Source organism: Anolis carolinensis, chromosome 4 (genome assembly GCF_035594765.1).
Source record: "Anolis carolinensis isolate JA03-04 chromosome 4, rAnoCar3.1.pri, whole genome shotgun sequence".
NCBI lineage: Eukaryota > Metazoa > Chordata > Lepidosauria > Squamata > Dactyloidae > Anolis > Anolis carolinensis.
The window spans coordinates 125,697,523-125,715,926 of NC_085844.1; the positions used below are offsets into that span (position 1 = coordinate 125,697,523).

Here is an 18,404-nt window from a genome sequence, read left to right on the forward strand (position 1 = left end):
GACAAGAAAGGCGGGTTAAGACCAACAGAAGGATGGTAGTCTCCCAGTAGTTATTCACAGAACTTGGATAAAAGGGCTTCTTTTAGAATGTAGCTTCTATCATCCTCCCAGCCTTTGCAGTTCGATAAACTTTGCAGATCCTGATAAACAGTTGAATTTTTCTTGTTGTTTTTCGTCAATTCAACTGTCACTGGTATGACGACATCCAAACTTTTTTCTTTTCCACAACCGTGAGATCTGGTGTATTCTATTCCAAAACTTTGTCAGTTTGGACTCAAAAGTCCCACAGTATTTTTGCATGCTCATTTTCCACTACTTTTGCAGATTTGTGATCCCACCAGTTCTTTACTACTGGCAGTTGGTATTTGTGACATAAATTCCAATGAATCATTTGGGCCACATAGTTGTACCGCCGTTTGTAGTCAGTCTGTGTGGTTTTCTTACAGCAGCTGAGGATATGATCAATGATTTCATCAGCGTCCTTGCACAGTCTGCACTTTGGGTCATTAGCTGAATTTTTTTTTATCTTAACCTTAATTGCATTTGTTCTGATTGCTTGCTCCTAGGCTGCAGGCTGCAAGAATTATCATCATCATCATCATCATTATTACAGATCAAAATTATCAAAATGGTTCAAATCACTTTGATACAGGGCTTGGAAAATGGCATTTTAGAGCAAAATAATGCAATCAGCACGTTTTTTCGATTCCTTTAACATTTATTCAGATAGATTTGGCCCCTTTTGGAAACAAGCTCTCCCTCCCCCCCCCCCCACCTCTCTCATATTTATACACATTATAAAAGTGAAAATCTGTATGTGTGTATATGGCATGGGTGTCCGCTCACATAGACAGCCTCCAGCCTCTACAAACAGGCTATAGTTCCCAGTGTTAAGGAGCCACCAAGTCACTCCCTCCAAGGACATTGCATGTTACAGCGAGCACATCCCAGTGCTCTTGTCTCTTTCCATTTGCATGACCCTGCCCACTGCTTCTCCCTTAACCCTTGCCTACCCTTTCCTGTGGCACACAGCAAACAGAGGAATTGATCAGCAACTCATACTGGAGAGAGGTTTGGGGAGAATTCACCATGATTTATAGGAGTTGTAGGAACTGGGATGTATAGCTCACCTGCAATCTAAGAGCACTCTGAACCCCACCAACAAAGGATCTGGAACTAACTTGCCACACAGACCGAAATTTGCATAATGGGGGGGTTTGGGGATGATTGACCTTATAGTTATAGTTCACCTGTATTCAGAGAACACTGAACCCATCTGATGATGGATCTGGACCAAACTTGGCACATAAATTCAATATGGCAAACTTGGAATATTGGTAGACTTTGGAGGTGATTGACCTTTATCTCCAGGAGTTATAGTTCACCTGTATTCCGTGAGCACTCCAAGCCCCACCAAACTTGGCACACAGACCCAACATACAAGTGACATTTGGGGGTTACTGCCTTGGGAATCTGGGAGTTCACGCTTACCAAACTGGGCTAAACTTAGGATATTACCTAACATCCCAAAACAAACAATGCCTTCTTCTAATAACCCGGGCACCGCCGGGACCCAAAGCTAGTATATAAATATATATCACCTACGATTCTAAGATGCACTCCATTTTTAAAATGTGTCGAAGGCTTTCATGGCTGGAATCACAGGATTGTTGTGTGTTTTCTGGGCTGTATAGCTATGTTCCAGAAGCATTCTATCCTGATGTTTTGTCCACATCTGTGGCAGACAGCCTCAGAGGTTGTGAGGTATATTGGGGGGGAAAACTAAGCAAGGAAGGTTTATATATCTGTGGAAGGTCCAGGGTGGGAGAAGGAACTTGTCTGTTGGAGGCCAGTGTGAATGTTTTAATTAATCACCTTGATTAGCATTAAGGATGCCTGCCATAGATGTGAGTGAAACGTCAGGAGAGAATGCTTCTGGAACATGGCCATAGAGCCCGGAAAACACACAACAACCCATTTTTAAAATGTTTATATGGGAGGAACCCAACAAGTAATGTATTATTATTTTTCATCCTTTCCTTAACCTCGTTCATTGGCACACATCACTGGCGCCCATTCTCGCTCTTCCCCTCAATCATCGCTAATAAAAAGCTTTCCGTCTGCTTGACTGAATGTTGGGACCAAAATAAATGGATTTTCTTATTAACAGAATAGAAGCTTGGGAGGAAAAGAGGGAGGGGAGGCTTTCCAATAAGTTCGCTCTCTGTGTATGTGTGGCTATCTTTCCTGCATAGGGCGGCACAGAGTCTTATTAATTCAAATGTGCTAACAAGTGTTGTTTGCCCTAGCCGTTGCCAATTTCCTCCAAGGAGTTCAGGACAGGAATACTGGGAAAAACAGAAGGCAGTGACCCTGTCTCTTCAGTCTCTAGAACAAGGCCTCTTTACCAGAGGACATCCTCAAATTGATGCAATAGGACAGATTAAATTGTCATAGTAATAAAAAAAGAAAGATTAGTACATGTACAGTCGCGGGAACACACACACACACACTCCTCTTTCCTATGAGCCTATTATCCTTTTGTCAAATACAGCTGACTTTTGGAGCACATTAAATCTGCACATTAAGGCCACCTCCAGGTACAGGCTTTTCATCTAAAACCTCTGATCCAGAGAACAGATTACAAATAGAGTGCCAGCAAGTTGAGTAAAAATGGTCCAATAATCAGGTAACTGAAATCCCCATACAAGGCAGAACAAAGCTAAACTTATTTTATTCTTTCTTTTCACCCTGAAAAAAAAGGATGTGACTCAACCAATTCCTCCTCTGTACTTCTATAGCCTCCAAAAGGATCAAGCCAGTATCTCCCCATTCCTTCCTGCAGGAAAATAATAGCCGGGTTTTTGGTAAACCAGAAGTGTTAATCATGGACTCCTCTCAATCACTGCGTCTCAAACTATGGGTCCTGACCCAAAATAGCTCAATGTTAGGGTCCCAAAAAAATTGGCACCACAATTTTCTTATCACCACCCAGTGGCCCTTCCAGACAGGTCCTATATCCCAGGATCTGATCCCAGGTTTTCTGTTTATCCCAGATTATATGGCAGACTCATATAATCCAGTTTAAAGCAGAAAACCTGAGATCAAATCCTGGAATATAGGGTCTGTCTGGAAAGGCCCTAGGGGCTGTTTTAGACATTTGCATGAATCTATTATGCAGTGTTTACAGTGGACTCTGCAGATGCTTCAGCTGTACTTCATAAAAAGTTAATAATAATATAATATACTTTATTTATATTCTGTTCTATCTCCCCGAGGGGACTTGGAGTGGTTTACAGATACATATATAGCAAACATTCAATGCCATTATACAATTGACAAAGACAGATAGTACATAAACAGAGGCAAGGCTTCCCTCTTTTTTTTTTCATCTCCAGCATCTGGAGCCTGTGCTCGACTCAGCCATGAGGAGATGCTGTTGTTTCATTTTTCCATGCTGAGGAATCATGTCTTACATGGACATTTTCCTGATCGAATTACCAGCATGTTTTTCAGGGCCGCTTTTTACCTCCCCACCAAAGCGGTACCTATTTATCTACTCACATTGCTGTTTTCAAATTGCTAGGTTGACAAAAGCTGGACTGATGGCGGGAGCTCACCCGACCTGCAGTTTGAACTGCCAACCTTCAGGAACCAAGCCTTTGGGACAGTGCAATGAGGCAATAATAGGAAACTTACTCCACTGACCAGAGCCAGCATGGTGTCCTAAGTTGGTTTAAATAGCTGATTCTATAGGAGATATAACTGATTTTAATGTTAATGTTTGTGTATTTTTATAATTATTTTATGTCCTGGCATGGAGTGCTTGCCGTATATGTGTTGTGCTCCTCCCTGAATCCCCCTCAGGGTGAGAAGGGCGGAATATAAATGTTTTAAATAAATAAAATAAAATAAATCTTCTGTAGCTGGTGGTTTTACCCACAGTGCTAGCCGCGGCCTGGCAAATGCTGGTTTATTTTCAGCCAATGTTTGATTTTATACCTATTTTATATACCTGGGGTCAATGCCAATGCCTTCCACAAGGCTTCCCATAAATGCCTCCTCTCCATTCCTATGATCATAGATCTAGTTAGAGATGCCAGCAACTGAGCCTATGATGTCTACATACAAAATACACAATGTACTTGAGAAATTTCTAAATAATCATTGAGGATTATTGTTTTCTCGGGAGGGGGGAGAAGTGTTATAGAATACAATTAGCAGGTAATGAAACAACACAGCAACTGGAATCCCATAAGATCACATGTGCAGAATAGAGGAACTACAGGCCTAGGAAAATACAGGTTTAATACAAGCTTGCCATTAAGTGTTAACTGAAGACAGCAAGCCATATACTCAAGCAATAAAATCTCATCATTTTTTGATGTGAAGGCAAAGCTATGTGTGAAAGCCCAGTGGTTCTTCTGGCAGATGACAGATGGTTGCTGGTGACAGGCTCATTAACTTTGCCCTTTTGCTCAGGCATACTGTGCAGCGAAACTCAACCAATGACCATTTTTTAGATGGTCGTAGCTCTGGAGCCCAGCACATACATACCGTATTTCCAGCTTATAAGACTACTGGGTGTATAAGACGACCCCCAACTTTTCCAATTAAAATGCAGAGTTTGGGATATACTCGCCGTATAAGACTACCCCTCTTCCAATGCACACCAAATAAAAATACGATCCGAGCGGTAGCTCAAACACGTCTCTTTCACCTGTCTGGCCTGTTCTTGTATCCTATTACTGTACATTTCAGAAACGACGGAATGAATGAATGAACGAACTGCCTCTCAGATCTCGCACATGCGTGCCTGTATCACTGCAATCCTCAGGAGCAGGATCTGAGAGGCAGAGGAGGAGGTACGGTAATAGGATACAAGGGTGGGCCAGATGGGTGAAAGAAGCATGTTTTTCTGGGCACAATGCCGCTCTATCTCTTTTTTCCATAAGCTGGGCATCCTGGATGCCTGCAGCTTTCTCCACCCTTCACTTACACCTTCCCGGTGAGGTGCCCCCTCACCTCATCATTGGGACTACGTTAAGTCACTTCTTTCCACAAATCCTGGTGAGTGGATTTTCTTCTACTGTACTTTTACAGCGCTGCCCTTGCTGCTTTCATACGATCTCCGCATATGGCGTGGATGCAGCCTTGGCCGTTTTTGAGCTCCCCCCACCATATGCGGCCATTGCAGATTTTCCAGTCTGTCTCGGAAGTTTCAGCACCCACCCTATAAGATGACACCTGGTGTATAAGACAGCCCCTGACTTTTGAGAATGTTTTTCCTGGGTTAAAAAGTAGTCTTATATGCCTGAAAATACAGTATATGCCCATTACCTAACCAGGCATTATTTTAATCTAGCAGTGTCTCTAGTATTTTCATAACAGAGTTTCACATTCTACTATATGTTACTTGAAACAGTAAGGCTGAATGACTGCAACTCCTGCAGCAGTGCTATTCTTTCATTTTCCAACTATTTAGCAAGAAAAGAAGAAAAGAGAGTTCCAATTTTATGTAGCCTATAAAGCAGCATACATGGCTCTCCTTTCTCCTTTATCTTCACAAGAGAAAGGACAAGATTATCCAGGGAATTTTGTGGTTGAGGGAGAAACCTTAAGCCTTCTCTGAAGCATCTAAAGACCTTTGATTGTTCTTGAAACCCCATTTAAAATGACTGTACAAGAGCACTAGCGGCACATATATGTTTCCTCTTCTCAAATCTAGTGTTCCAGAGAAACTCGGAGCGGATTCGAACATACAACAACAAACATTCAATGCCTACATAAAACAAACATAAAATCCCAGAAAAACCCCCATATGAAAACAACATTGAAACCTAACATCAACAAATTAAACCTAACATCCAATGTCCTCACTGTGGAAAGACATGTGGGTCAAGAATAGGACTCCACAGTCACCTACGTACTCACCACCAAGACACTACACTTGGAGGGCCATCATACTCGAATAACGTGGGATCGCTTAAGCAAGTAAGTAAAAAGTAAACCGAACATTAATAAATTAAATAAAACGTAGTCAAACAAAAATTATATGGTGATATAAAATCTAAACAAACATCCACATTATTTTACAGAAGCCAACTAGAGTTCACAAAGTTGCATGAGTTGGTTGTGTGGGTTGTTTTTTCTTTTTCATTGTCGTCTTCCAAGGCTGAAAGGGTTTGATTTGTTCAGGGTCACTTATAGTCCAGTGCTTAAATCACTGCACCACACTAGCTCCAATAACCACTAAGGGGATTGAATACTGAGGATGGAGATTCCAGATATTTTTGCCTACAATTCCTAGTAGTCTCGCCCAGAGATTTCAGTTTTAAATACTGTAAGACATATAATCCAAAAATACCTGAAAAATCAAAGATTCCCAGTTGTGACTAAAAGTTTAACACAAGCTATATAATGTATATATACCATTTGACGCATTGTGTTTTAAAATTTGACACACAGGCCGGGCCAATGGCAGATAGATGATGAGTGTTTGTGGGGTCGTGGTGGCACAATGGATTAAACCCTTGTGCTGCTGAACTGCTGACCTAAAGCTTGGCAGTTTGAATCTGCAGGATGGGGTGAACTCCTGCTGTTAGCCCTTGCTCCTGCCAACCTAACAGTTCAAAAACTTGCAAATGTAAGTAGATAAATAGGTACCACTTCAGTAGGAAAAGGCAAAAGATGCTCCAAGCAGTCTTGTCGGCCATACAACCAGGAAGTGTCTGTGGACAACACAGGCTCCTCGGCTTGGAAACGGAGAAGAGCACCTCCCCCAGAGCCAGAGATGAGCACCGCCTCCAGAGCTGAAAATGAAAGGGTCTTTTCAGAGCCTTTGCCTTTAGGTATTTGTGTCGCATTGTATGTCATCATAACAAGGCATTGAATGTTGCCTGTTTTTGTTTATATTTTGAAACCTGCTCTGACTCCCCTAGAGGAAAAGGGAAAAATATAAATAAAGTGTTGTTGTTGTTGTCTTTGTTATTATTATTTGAACTAATTCAAAATAACATAAACAAATTCCTGTGAACACTGCACATATCTCGTTTGTAGTGCAAAAAAAGAAAAGGAAGGAAGAAAGAACAATAGAATATTTAAAATGAAGAACAATTTTAACCAACATAAACTTAATAGTATTTCAGTGGAAGACCCCAGGAGCCATCCAGTCCAACCTCCTTCTGCCATGTAGGAAAATTGCAATCAAAGCACCTCCAACAGATGGCCATCCAGCCTTTATAACAACAACAACCACCCCAGGGGCCATCCAGTCCAACCCCCTTCTGCCATGCAGGAAAAAACACAACCAAAGTACCCACAACAGATGGCTACCCAACCTTTGTAATAATAATAATAATAATAATAATAATAATAATAATAATAATAATAATAATAATACTAGGAGCAACCCCAGGGGCCATCTGTTGGAGAAGAAAAAGGGTTTTTGGAGGCGAAGGAGTCAGGGGAAGGTGAGGAGCAAGAAAAAGGAGGAAAAGCTTGGAGGAAAGAGGAAGAGTCAGAAACCACAGAGCCCTTCAGGATGCTTTGTAGAGCCCCAAGGGCTCCAAGGAGCACACTTTGAGAACCGCTGGCTTAGAGGAAATGCCACCATGAGTCTGCACCCTCTTGTGGTAACTGAACCACAATGGTCATAAAAAGATTGTATTTTCCTATTACTTTTACTTACTTACTTACTTATTTACTTACTTAGGCGATCCCTCGTTATCCGAGTAGGATGGTCCTCCAAGTGTAGTGTATTGGCAGTTGATATGTAGGTGTTTGTGAAATCCTATTCTTGACCTGCATGTTCTTCCACAGTGAAGGCATCTGATTCCAGATGGAAGGCAGTCCCGGTCAGGGTTGGCTTAATGCATCTTCCTCTTGGCACATTTCTCCCTTTCGCCCTCCATTCATGCCTCTTCAAATTCCACTGCACTACTGGTCACAGTTAGAGCGCTCGAGGGCCAGGGTTTCCCAGTTCTCAGTGTCTATGCCACAGTTTTTAAGGTTAAAGTCCATCTTTAAATCTCTTTTCCTGTCCACCAACATTCCGTTTCCCGTTTTTGAGTTGTAAGTACAGTAACTGCTTTGGGAGACAGTGATCGGGCATTCGGACAATGTGGCCAGTCCAGTGGAGGAGCATTGCTTCAGTGCTGATGGTCTTTGCTTCTTCCAGCACGCTGACATTTGTCCACCTGTCTTCCCAAGAGATTTGCAGGATTTTCCAGAGGCAACACTGATGGAAATGCTCTCGGAGTCGAGTCTGACATCTGTAGACGTTTTGCAGGCATATAACAGGGTTGGGAGGACAATAGCTTTATAAACAAGCACCTTGGTGTTCCTACAGATGTCCCGATCCTCAAACAGTCTCTGCTTCATTTGAAAGAATGCTGCACTCGCAGAGCTCAGGCGATGTTATATTTCAGTGTCAATATTGACTTTTGTGGAGCGGTGGCTGCCAAGGCTGCAGAAATGGTCAACATTTTCGAATGTTACACCATTAAGCTGTATTCCTGACATTGCAGAGGGATTGGTTGGTGCCTGCTGGAAGAACACTTTGGTTTTCTCGATGTTCATTGAGAGGCTGAGCTTCTCATATGCTTCTGCAAAGGTGTTCATAGTGGCTTGTAGGTCTTCTGAATGCGCACAGACAACATTATCATCGGCATATTGGAGTTCTATAACAGATGTTGTGGTGACCTTGGTTTTGGCTTTCAATGTGCTGAGGTTAAATAGCTTGCCATTTGTTCGATAGATGATTTCCGCTCTGGTGTGATGCTTCCCATCAACAAGATGAAGTATCATCGCGATGAAGATAAAGGCATAGCTGTTCCCTGCTTAAGAAGGGCCTGTCCCTCCTCCTTCTGCCAGCAAGGAAAGATATTTTTATTTAAACAGTCATTTGAAGTTTTAAGCACCAAGAAGTCTTTTTATGTCAAGGTGACACTCTTTTGTTACCTTTAATAGAATCATTTGGGGTAGTGTGAATAGATTCCAGATGAAACTGGTCCACCACTAATCCACTGAAAATTGTGATTGAATAATTCAATACAAACCTTCCACCTCATTTAAATTTCAGTCCACAAAAGCTGAGTTATCGTGGAAGCAGAGCCGGCCCTAGGTATTTTTCAAGTGTAGGTGAACAGAATTTTGGTGCCCCCCCCAAACCAATCACTGAAAAATAAAAGCATTGGATAAGCGAAAATTTTGGATAATAAGGAGGGATTAAGGAAAAGCATATTAAACATCAAATTACATTAAGATTTTACAAATTAAGCACCAAAACATCATGTTTTACAAGAAATCAACAGAAAACGCAGTCTCGACTGCGCCCCTGCATGTTTTGCGCCCCAAGCAACCGCTTAATTCGCCTCATTGTTGGACCGGCTCTGCCTGGAAGTAATTCAGAGGCATCTGTTGGAAGTATCAACCATTCCTAATATTTTGCTAGCCTTCAACAGCCTGTTGCTGTTTCCTTGATTTTTTTTTTTTTACCCAGAGGTGCTTCCTCACAGTTTAGCATTCTCCGCCCTTCTCCACCATTTTCAAATGGTTTCACGAACACTTCAAACATGATACCTTCTCTTGCCAAGAAGAGAAGGAGAAAAATATGAATTTCCTCATATTTATTTCTGAGTGCCATAGGATTTCATTCTCAGATGCTCAGGCACTTGCAGGGATATTTCCTACCAATCAAACCATGTGCCAGAAAAGCGCAGAGAACTACTAAATCAGAATGACAGCACTTCATAGCTCCTTTCTGCTAGTGTGAAGGAGTACATAAAGGGCTGGGAAATAAAATAATTAGAGAAAAAAGACACGGTGGTGTGGAGATCTTTTTTAAAAAAACAGAACTTACTGTATATACTCGAGTATAAGACTATTTTTTCAGCCCTTTTTTTAAGACTGAAAAAGCCTCCCTCAGCTTATACTCAGGTGAGGGTCCTGGTTGGCTTATTTTTGTGTCAGCTTATAATCGAGAATATATGGTACATTTATTATTTTTCTCTATTATTATTGGTATTATTATATTTATTATTTTTCTCTATTATTGTTGCTACTATTACATTTATTTTATTTTATTATTATTATTAATACATTTATTATTTCACTCTGATCTTATTATTATTATTGCATTTATTATTTTAATTTATATATTATTACATGTATTATTTTCCTGTATTTATTATTATTATTATTACATGTATTATTTTACTCTATTATTATTAAAAGAATACATAAGCACATTTACATTGAAGAAGATGGTAATAATGATTTGATCAGAGCTGGACAGTCTTAAATTTGAGCTTTATGTAAATATTCAAAAACATTTAACCTACTGATGCCTCAATTAATGTAATTTTATTGGTATCTATTTTTATTTCTGAAATTTACCACCCTTGACTTATACTGGAATCAATGTTTTCCCAGTTTTTTTGTGGTAAAATTAGATGCTTCGGCTTATATTCGTTTTGGCTTATACTCGAGTATATACGGTAATTGATATTTGGTGGAATTTTAATTGATTGGCCTTTATTAAAAATAAAAGGGGGACGGTATTCATCTCAGCACACACATTCCAAAATCACAACTGTAAAACTGGTTAGACCCTGCAATACATAAAAAGTGTATCTTGGGAGACTTTATATTACACTCAGGCCCCTTCTACACTGCTATATAATCCACATTATCAAAGCAGATATCTTTAATATTATCTGCTTTGAAGTGGATTATATGAGCACTGCCATATAATCCAGTTCAAAGCAGGTAATCTGAATTTTATAAGCTAGTGTAGAAGGGGCCTAAGTATTATTTGGGCCCTTCAGAGAAGTTGTTTCTTCAACAGAAGCAATTGTGAGAACTGAAATGTAAAGCATATGGACAATTTTGAATGAATTTTAGCCATATTTGGGGAATTAAAAATATCCCTCTGATATTTCTTCCTGTTCAATTCTTTTTCTCATAGATTTTCAGTACTAGGTGTTACTTTTCAAACCATAACAGGGTATTATAGAGATTACCAAGTTGCCAATATAGATTCTGTGAAAAACAGTGATCATAATACATTTAACATAACTTTAAAGTAGGAGATATGGTAGCTAACATCACAACTGTTAACAAATTTCTATCTTTTGGTTCATCATTAGTTTAAAAAGGAGAATGTAGTAAACTAGTTTCAATTGTATACTGAAGTCAGGATCACACCAATGTATTTATGATTTCTATGAATCGCGGGCCACGTCTATGGCACAGCGGGTTGAACCACCAACTACAAAAGATCTTACAGACTGGAAGGTTGACAGTTCAAGCCGCAGGCGGGTTGAGCTCCCGCCATTAGCCTAACTTCTGCCTACTTAACAGTTCAAAAACAGCTGTGAGTAGATAAATAGGTACTACTTTAGCAGGGAGGTAAATGGCACCCATGAAAAACATGACAGCGGTTTGAGCGACAGGCTCCTCAGCATGGAAAAATGGAACAACAGCACCTCCCCATGGCCGAGTCAAGCTCAGCTTCCAGATGCCAGAAATGAAAGAGGGAAGCCTTGCCTCTGTTTATGTATTATCTGTCTCTGTCAATTGTATTATGGCACTGAATGTTTTCCATATATGTACCTGTAATCTGTTCTGAGTCCCCTCGGGGAGATAGAGCAGAATATAAATAAAGTATATTATTATTATTATTATTATTATTATTATTATTATTGACACAACAACATTGTATGACACCAAACTAGATAGATATGCTGGATTATTATTATTATTATTATTATTATTATTATTATTATTATTATTATTATTATATTACTGAAGTCCAAATCATGCCATAGTATTTATGATTTCTATAAATTGATATGAAAGCTGTATAGGGAAAGTGTCATCTATTTCATAACTTAGAAAATGCAAAATCAGTTTCCCTCAGTTGCTTTGAAAGCTTTAAACAACCTAATTGTATCACTAATATTCTTGTCATTAAAAGACTGTGTATACAAACAAGATACAGTAGAGTCTCTCTTATTCAACCTTCAATTATACAAAGTGCTGAATTATCCAACACAGTCTGCTTCCCGCCTGGATCCACAGCTGTTTCTCTAAGCAGCAAGGACTGAACTTTTTATGGATGTAACTTCCGACAATGTTGTTACTGTAAGTTCATTTTATGCAATTCTATCTATTTGTAGTCATTTTTTAAAGTAATCAATGCTTTTGAAGTCAATGTTTTCAATACATCACAACGTTTTGGTGTTAAATTTGTAAATACAGTAATTACTACATAACGTGTGTTGAACTGCTTTTTCTGTCGATTTGTTGTAAAACATAATGTTTTGGTGCTTAATTTGTAAAATCATAACGTAATTTGATGTTTAATAGGCTTTTCCTTAGTCCCTCCTTATTATCCAACATTTTCACTTATCCAATGTTCTGCTGGCCCGTTTATGTTGGATAAGTGAGACTACTGTATAACAATTCTGCTCAGAGTTAACAGCTCTTTGTTTCCCTGCTTTAAAGGGAATTGAATCATGCATACTGCTCAATGGATTATGGTCATCTGCTTTCCTGCAAACTTGAGATAATAGTTCTTTTACATGCAAGCCATAGTACCTCCGTTTCTAGTCACTTTTACTCAGAACATTGAAAAGCAAACTATTTTGGGAGCTGAAATAAAAAAAACTTTAGCAAATTCTGCTTCTCGTCTTGTGCTGCCCTTCTATGGTTCATTAAGTTCTTCCTTCCATTTCAGCAGCTGCAGATGAGATGCACAAGTAAGTGGATTACACACAGTAAGGAACTGCCACATGTTCTCTCTCTGCATCACGTTCTACTCCCAAATCACTTCCAGCCTGGAAAAGGTGACAGAATAAAGGGCTAGGCTCTATTTGGTTTCAAGTCTACCCACTTCCGACCAATCAGGTGAGTGCTCTTTGGCGTGTTCTGATCCACTCCTGAATCCTATAGATTGCACACAACTGAAAGAGAAATGTGCATCTCTTTTTCCCACTGATGAACATGGACTTTAATATTTGATGAACAAAGAAGCTCTTTCCAGATCTTAGAAGGAAGAGGAGATGTTACCAAAGTGTCTTTGCCAGAGGGATCACAGAGCAGTTTCTTAATGCAATGCGGCTGCTCCACACCCCAATGCAGGCATCCTCTAACCATTAAATAAGAGAAATACATCCCCAACTGCATGCACAGCCCAGATTTGTGGGGTACCCCCAAGAGAGAAGGGTATTGGGACAATACACAACGGCTATTCTCAGAACACGCCATCATCACCACCTGAGTTGTCAAAGGACAAGACTGATGGTAATATTGGAAAGCAGTGAATTTGAAAAATGACTCATGCCTCATTCTTCACACATGCTATTTTCATAATGTCACCTCTAGGTCATGACTGGGGAAGATGTAGCCCTGCAGCTTTGTAAGACTGCAGCTCCACCAATCTATGCTAGCAGAGCAAAGGTAAGGGATGATAGAGGCCAGTTGCACAGACAGCCTCCCACCTCCACAAACAGCTATAGTTCCCACTGAGCAGGAGACACTGATGTACCAGAAGCTCCGACTTTATTTCTTGCTTCTAATGTTTGCAGTCATAGGACAGGCCGCCTGTCAATCATCATTAAGTTTGGTTCCGCCCCTTGTTCAGGGCTCTGGGAGGGAAGGAGCCATTTTTAAGTCAGTCTCACTTAAGGAAGCTAAGCTATAGGATGTAGACCAGCTCGTCCCATAGAAAAGCTTCATATCTCTATAACATCCAGGGATATAGAACATCCGAGAAACAGAAATTCCAGGGGAAAAGGTCCTAAAAGCTCTGGCTGAGAGCTTACAGCCTCTCAGCCTCACAGCTCCTGAGGGAAACAGCCCTAAGTCTCCAAAGAAACCTCGGAGAGAGAACAGCATCACAGATCCACGGAACCCCAGCTGAAACATCTGCAAGCCTTGGTTGGTAGGTCTACTCAATGCCCAGATGCATTTGGAATTGGTAGTAGGTCCCACATTAGCTAGGCCCATTTGATAGACAGCCTGGGAGAGGTTATAAGGGAATTTTCCTCTTACAGAGAAAGTATAGTCATCCAAGCCAATTGCCCGTCCCCTGGGGACAAGATTGAAAAGCCAACGTTTATTAAGGAAACCTTGAAGTGTTATTTGACTCCTTGAAGATTTATTATTTGTTCATCAATAAAGACTTTGTTATTTCAAGAAAGACTCAAAAGGCCATCCTTTTCAGGGAAATCCTCAAGAACCTCTCTTTCGAGGCGTCCTGGCTTCCCGCTGGGCATAAAGTATACGTCCTATACAAAGACAATAGTTACAGGCCCAGCGCATGACAGAACAGATGGCTTTCTCTCCACTGACATGCAGGTTATAGTGAGCACCATGAACATGTAGCCCAAACCCTGCCAGTGTCCTCCACAAACACTATTCTGCCCCCCATCCAAGCGAATGCTTTCATGTGGAGACAATTCCATCCTAGATGTTCCATTATTCCTCCAGAATAGACATCCCAGGGTTCTTTAATTTGCATTGCCCACCCACTGCATCTTCCTCAGCTCTTTCCTATCCTTTCCTATGGCACACAGTTAACAGAGGAATTGATCAGCAACTGAAAAAGAGGTTTGGGGCAATTCACCATGATTTACAGGAGTTGTACTTGACTTACATCCACAGATCACTGTTAACCCAACCAATGATGGATCTAGACCAAACTTGCCACAGATAATGGGAATTGCAGTACCTTCAGTGATACTGTGATCCCCACAAAGAATGGATTGAGACCAAATTTGGCACAGAGAAGCCCCATGACCAACTCAACATACTGAGGGGGTTAGTGGGATGGACCATGATTTTGAGAATTATAGTTCACCTACATCCTGAGAAACTGTGACTCCCACTGACAATGGACTAGAACCAAACTTGGCACACAGATCCACATGGTCAACTGTGCATACAGGCCTGCTCTGGGCGTGATTGACTTCGGATCTCAGAGTTGTGGTTCACCCTTACCCAGAGAGCCCTGAACCCAGCCAACTACAGATCTGGACCAAACTTGGCACAAACACCCAACATGGCCAACTGCAAATGCTAGCAGAGTTTGGGGGTGATTGCCCAGGGAATCTGGGAGTTATAGTTCAGCCTTATCCAGACAGCACTGAACCTAGCCAACGACAGATTTGGACCAAACTTAAGTAATATTACATAACATCCCAAAACAAACAATGCCGCCTACTAATAACCCAAGCACTGCCGGGTCCCCAAGATAATATAAATTACAATTGAATAAGACATATAAGCATGTAAACAACACATAAACAACCTTTGAGATAGGGTCAGGAACTTTGAAGCAGATCTGCACACCGTATATGGAACTGTCAACCTTTTCAGAAGCAACAAAAGACATATTCAAAGCATCCTGTGTTACAATTGCATAGGTAAAAAAAGGTAAAGATTTTCCCTTGACATTAAGTCCAGTTGTGACCGACTCGGGGGGTTGGTGCTCATCTCCATTTCTAAGCCGAAGAGCCGGCGTTGTCCGTAGACACCTCCAAGGTCATGTGGCCGGCATGACTACATGGAGCGCCGTTACCTTCCCGCCGGAGCGGTACCTATTGATCTACTCATATTTGCATGTTTTCGAACTGCTAGGTTGGCAGGAGATGGGGCTAACATTCCGCTCCCGGGATTTGAACCTGGGATCTTTTGGTCCGCAAGTTCAGCAGCTCAGCTCTTTAACACACTGTACCACCAGGGGCCCCAGTTGCATATGGGTTGGAAAAACTGAGAGAAATGGAGAAATCCAGTGAAAAGGACAATAATGTGTTTGAGGTGACAACTCCACACAGAGGCAGATGCTTAATGCTTGAAGTTTATGGGATGCGAAAAAGGGAACGGGACTGATGGAAAAGGAGGAGAAAGAGTCATGTGTAGAGATTGGCCACTTCATCACACGTGGGGCTGCAAGTATCATAGGACACTTGCAGCATAGCTGATCTACAGAGCCCCACGCCACCCATCACACAACACAGGCTCATATTTGACGGGGCTCCATAGAGCAACTGGGGTACAAGCATCCTACGATACTGCGCCCAGAACACGGGAAGCTTCCCTTGTTCTGTAAGGAACAATGGAACCAGTGCAGGGAGAATCCGTGTGGCGACACTTCCCCACGTATGATGGGGACGTGTTGCTGCGGGTGAGGTGGGGTGCAGGGTATTGGGATTGCCCTGCTATCCCACTGATTTGCCAAGGAAGCTGGCAGATCGTCCCACTGCAACTCATCAACGTGATGAGGTCCTTAGTATTTTTAAAGAACCCGAGGCTTATGTCACAATGGATATGACTAAACAAGAAGGAAGGGCAGGCCGAGTGAGGTCAGCATGGACCAGACAGGAAAAGGCCCTCAGGTATAGCATTGCTTTCCCCGAGTCTGCCAAGCTACCTTGGCAGATTCTCATCTATGATCATTGAGAATTTTTTGGGCAGCATGGCCTACTTTGGTATCTCCAGGCAAACAACATGCCTTCTGGGACCTGTGGTTAATATGGCCTCAGTCACCACTCACATCCCAGAAGGCATTGCAGGACATGGGGCAGGAGGGCAAGCCGGAATCACAGAAATAGTTAGGGCTGCCAGACATCTGGGACTGACCTAGAGCACGGGGAATTTGGGAATTTACTGCTTGGTACACTGTCAAGGGCAAACATGATCTTTACAGAGAAGGACAGGGAATAAAATTGCAGGCAATGCTGTGACTCAGAGAAATTTCAAGAGTTCTCTGCTGAGTGCCCTAGGCTTTCAAAATAGATTATCTTGGGGTATTATCTGTGATGGGATGCAGTTCACAGGCCTCTTTCTCCTGTTTTGGGACATTAATGCCAATTACTTTTAAAAAACCAAATTTATTTTTTTTCAATTTACTTTTATTCACAAAAAGCCTTAAACTGTGCAGCATGATAATTTTTTATAACCAAGAAACTTTAATGTATGAACACAGTCAAAGTCAACTTTGTTTAGTTATAAGACACTAGCTCTGGTCAGAGAAGAGTTTCAGTCAGCGAAGTCACATGCATGTCCACGCAAAAGTAAAACTCATTGAACTGAATGGAAATTTAGGTAAAAGGTAAAGGTTTTCCCCTGACATTAAGTCCAGTCATGTCTGACTCTGGGGGTTGGTGCTCATCTCCATTTCTAAGGCGAAGAGCCAGCGTTGTCCATAGACACCTCCAAGGTCATGTGGCCGGCATGACTGCATGGAGCGCCGTTACCTTCCCGCCAGAGTGGTACCTATTGATCTACTCACATTGGCATGTTTTCGAACTGCTAGGTTTGCAGAAGCTGGAGCTAACAGCGGGCGCTCACTCCGCTCCCCGGATTTGAACCTGGGACCTTTCGGTCTGCAAGTTCAGCAGCTCAGCGCTTTAACATACTCAGCCACCAGAGGCTCTGAATGGAAATTTACAAACTGATAATGTGTACAGAATTACAGCCTAAGCCACAGATTGTACAGATTTATTGAATAAAATGTGTAATCTAATCCCACAAATAACTTATATTTTGACAACTGTGTAAAAGGCAAGGGAAACAAACTCAAGATAAATTATATACTTCTGTACCTACTGGTTGTGAGAAGGAAGCCAGCAGCATCCTGGTGAAGTGGAAACAGAGAAGAAAGAGACTTGAAGCAGGTTTCCCGAGCAGTTGGCTCAGCTATGAAGGTGTCACAAAAGGTTTATGCAAATCAGACGCTGAACAGTCATGATTTCCCATTTGTCAGGAAAACAGCATATAATTTTGTCCTTTCATACCATACATTATTATATTAAATTCAGTCTTAATTTCTACACTTTCTAAATTACAAAACACACATTCGTTATAATCCCATCCTTATAATTTGAAGAATCGATTGCTCCTTAAAACCTGCCACCATCACCACACCGCTTTCTCTTACTATCAAATAAGAAGTAATGTGGATTCTAATCTTGTACAAACTATTCATTAGGGTTTTCCTTCAATAGCTGAGTTAACGTATCCATTTCTGCCTTAAATCGCTTTTAATTGTGCTGCTGTTTTAATGTGGTGATCTTTTTAATTTTACTATTAGAAAAACTTTGTTCTTTACCTTTTTTTTAAAAAAAAAGATATTGTGAGCCACCTTGAGTTCCAGTTCTGAAAGCCAGCTGAGATATAGAATAGACATAAATATGTCATCGTATGATCAAAATGGGTATGATCAAAAACAAAGATGGTAAGGACCTAACAGAAGCTGAAGAAATCAAGAGAAGGTGGCGAGACTATACAGAAGATTTGTATAGGAAGGATAATAATATAGAGGATAGCTTTGATGGTGTGGTGAATGAATTAGAACCAGACATCCTGAGGAGTGAGGTTGAATGGGTCTTAAGAAG

General features: G+C 41.1%; 1 protein-coding gene across 2 annotated transcripts in view; it reads right to left on the reverse strand.

Moving 5' to 3' along the window:
• LOC100564981 (protein FAM163A) overlaps positions 1-17,733 on the reverse strand; it is a 161,063-nt gene extending 143,330 nt beyond the window's left edge. For both annotated transcript variants that reach the window (XM_062977748.1, XM_008108918.3), the window contains exon 1: positions 17,617-17,733. The gene's annotated coding sequence lies outside the window, so the exon portion shown is untranslated. The remainder of the gene's footprint in view (positions 1-17,616) is intronic.
• Between the last annotated feature and the right edge of the window lie 671 nt (positions 17,734-18,404).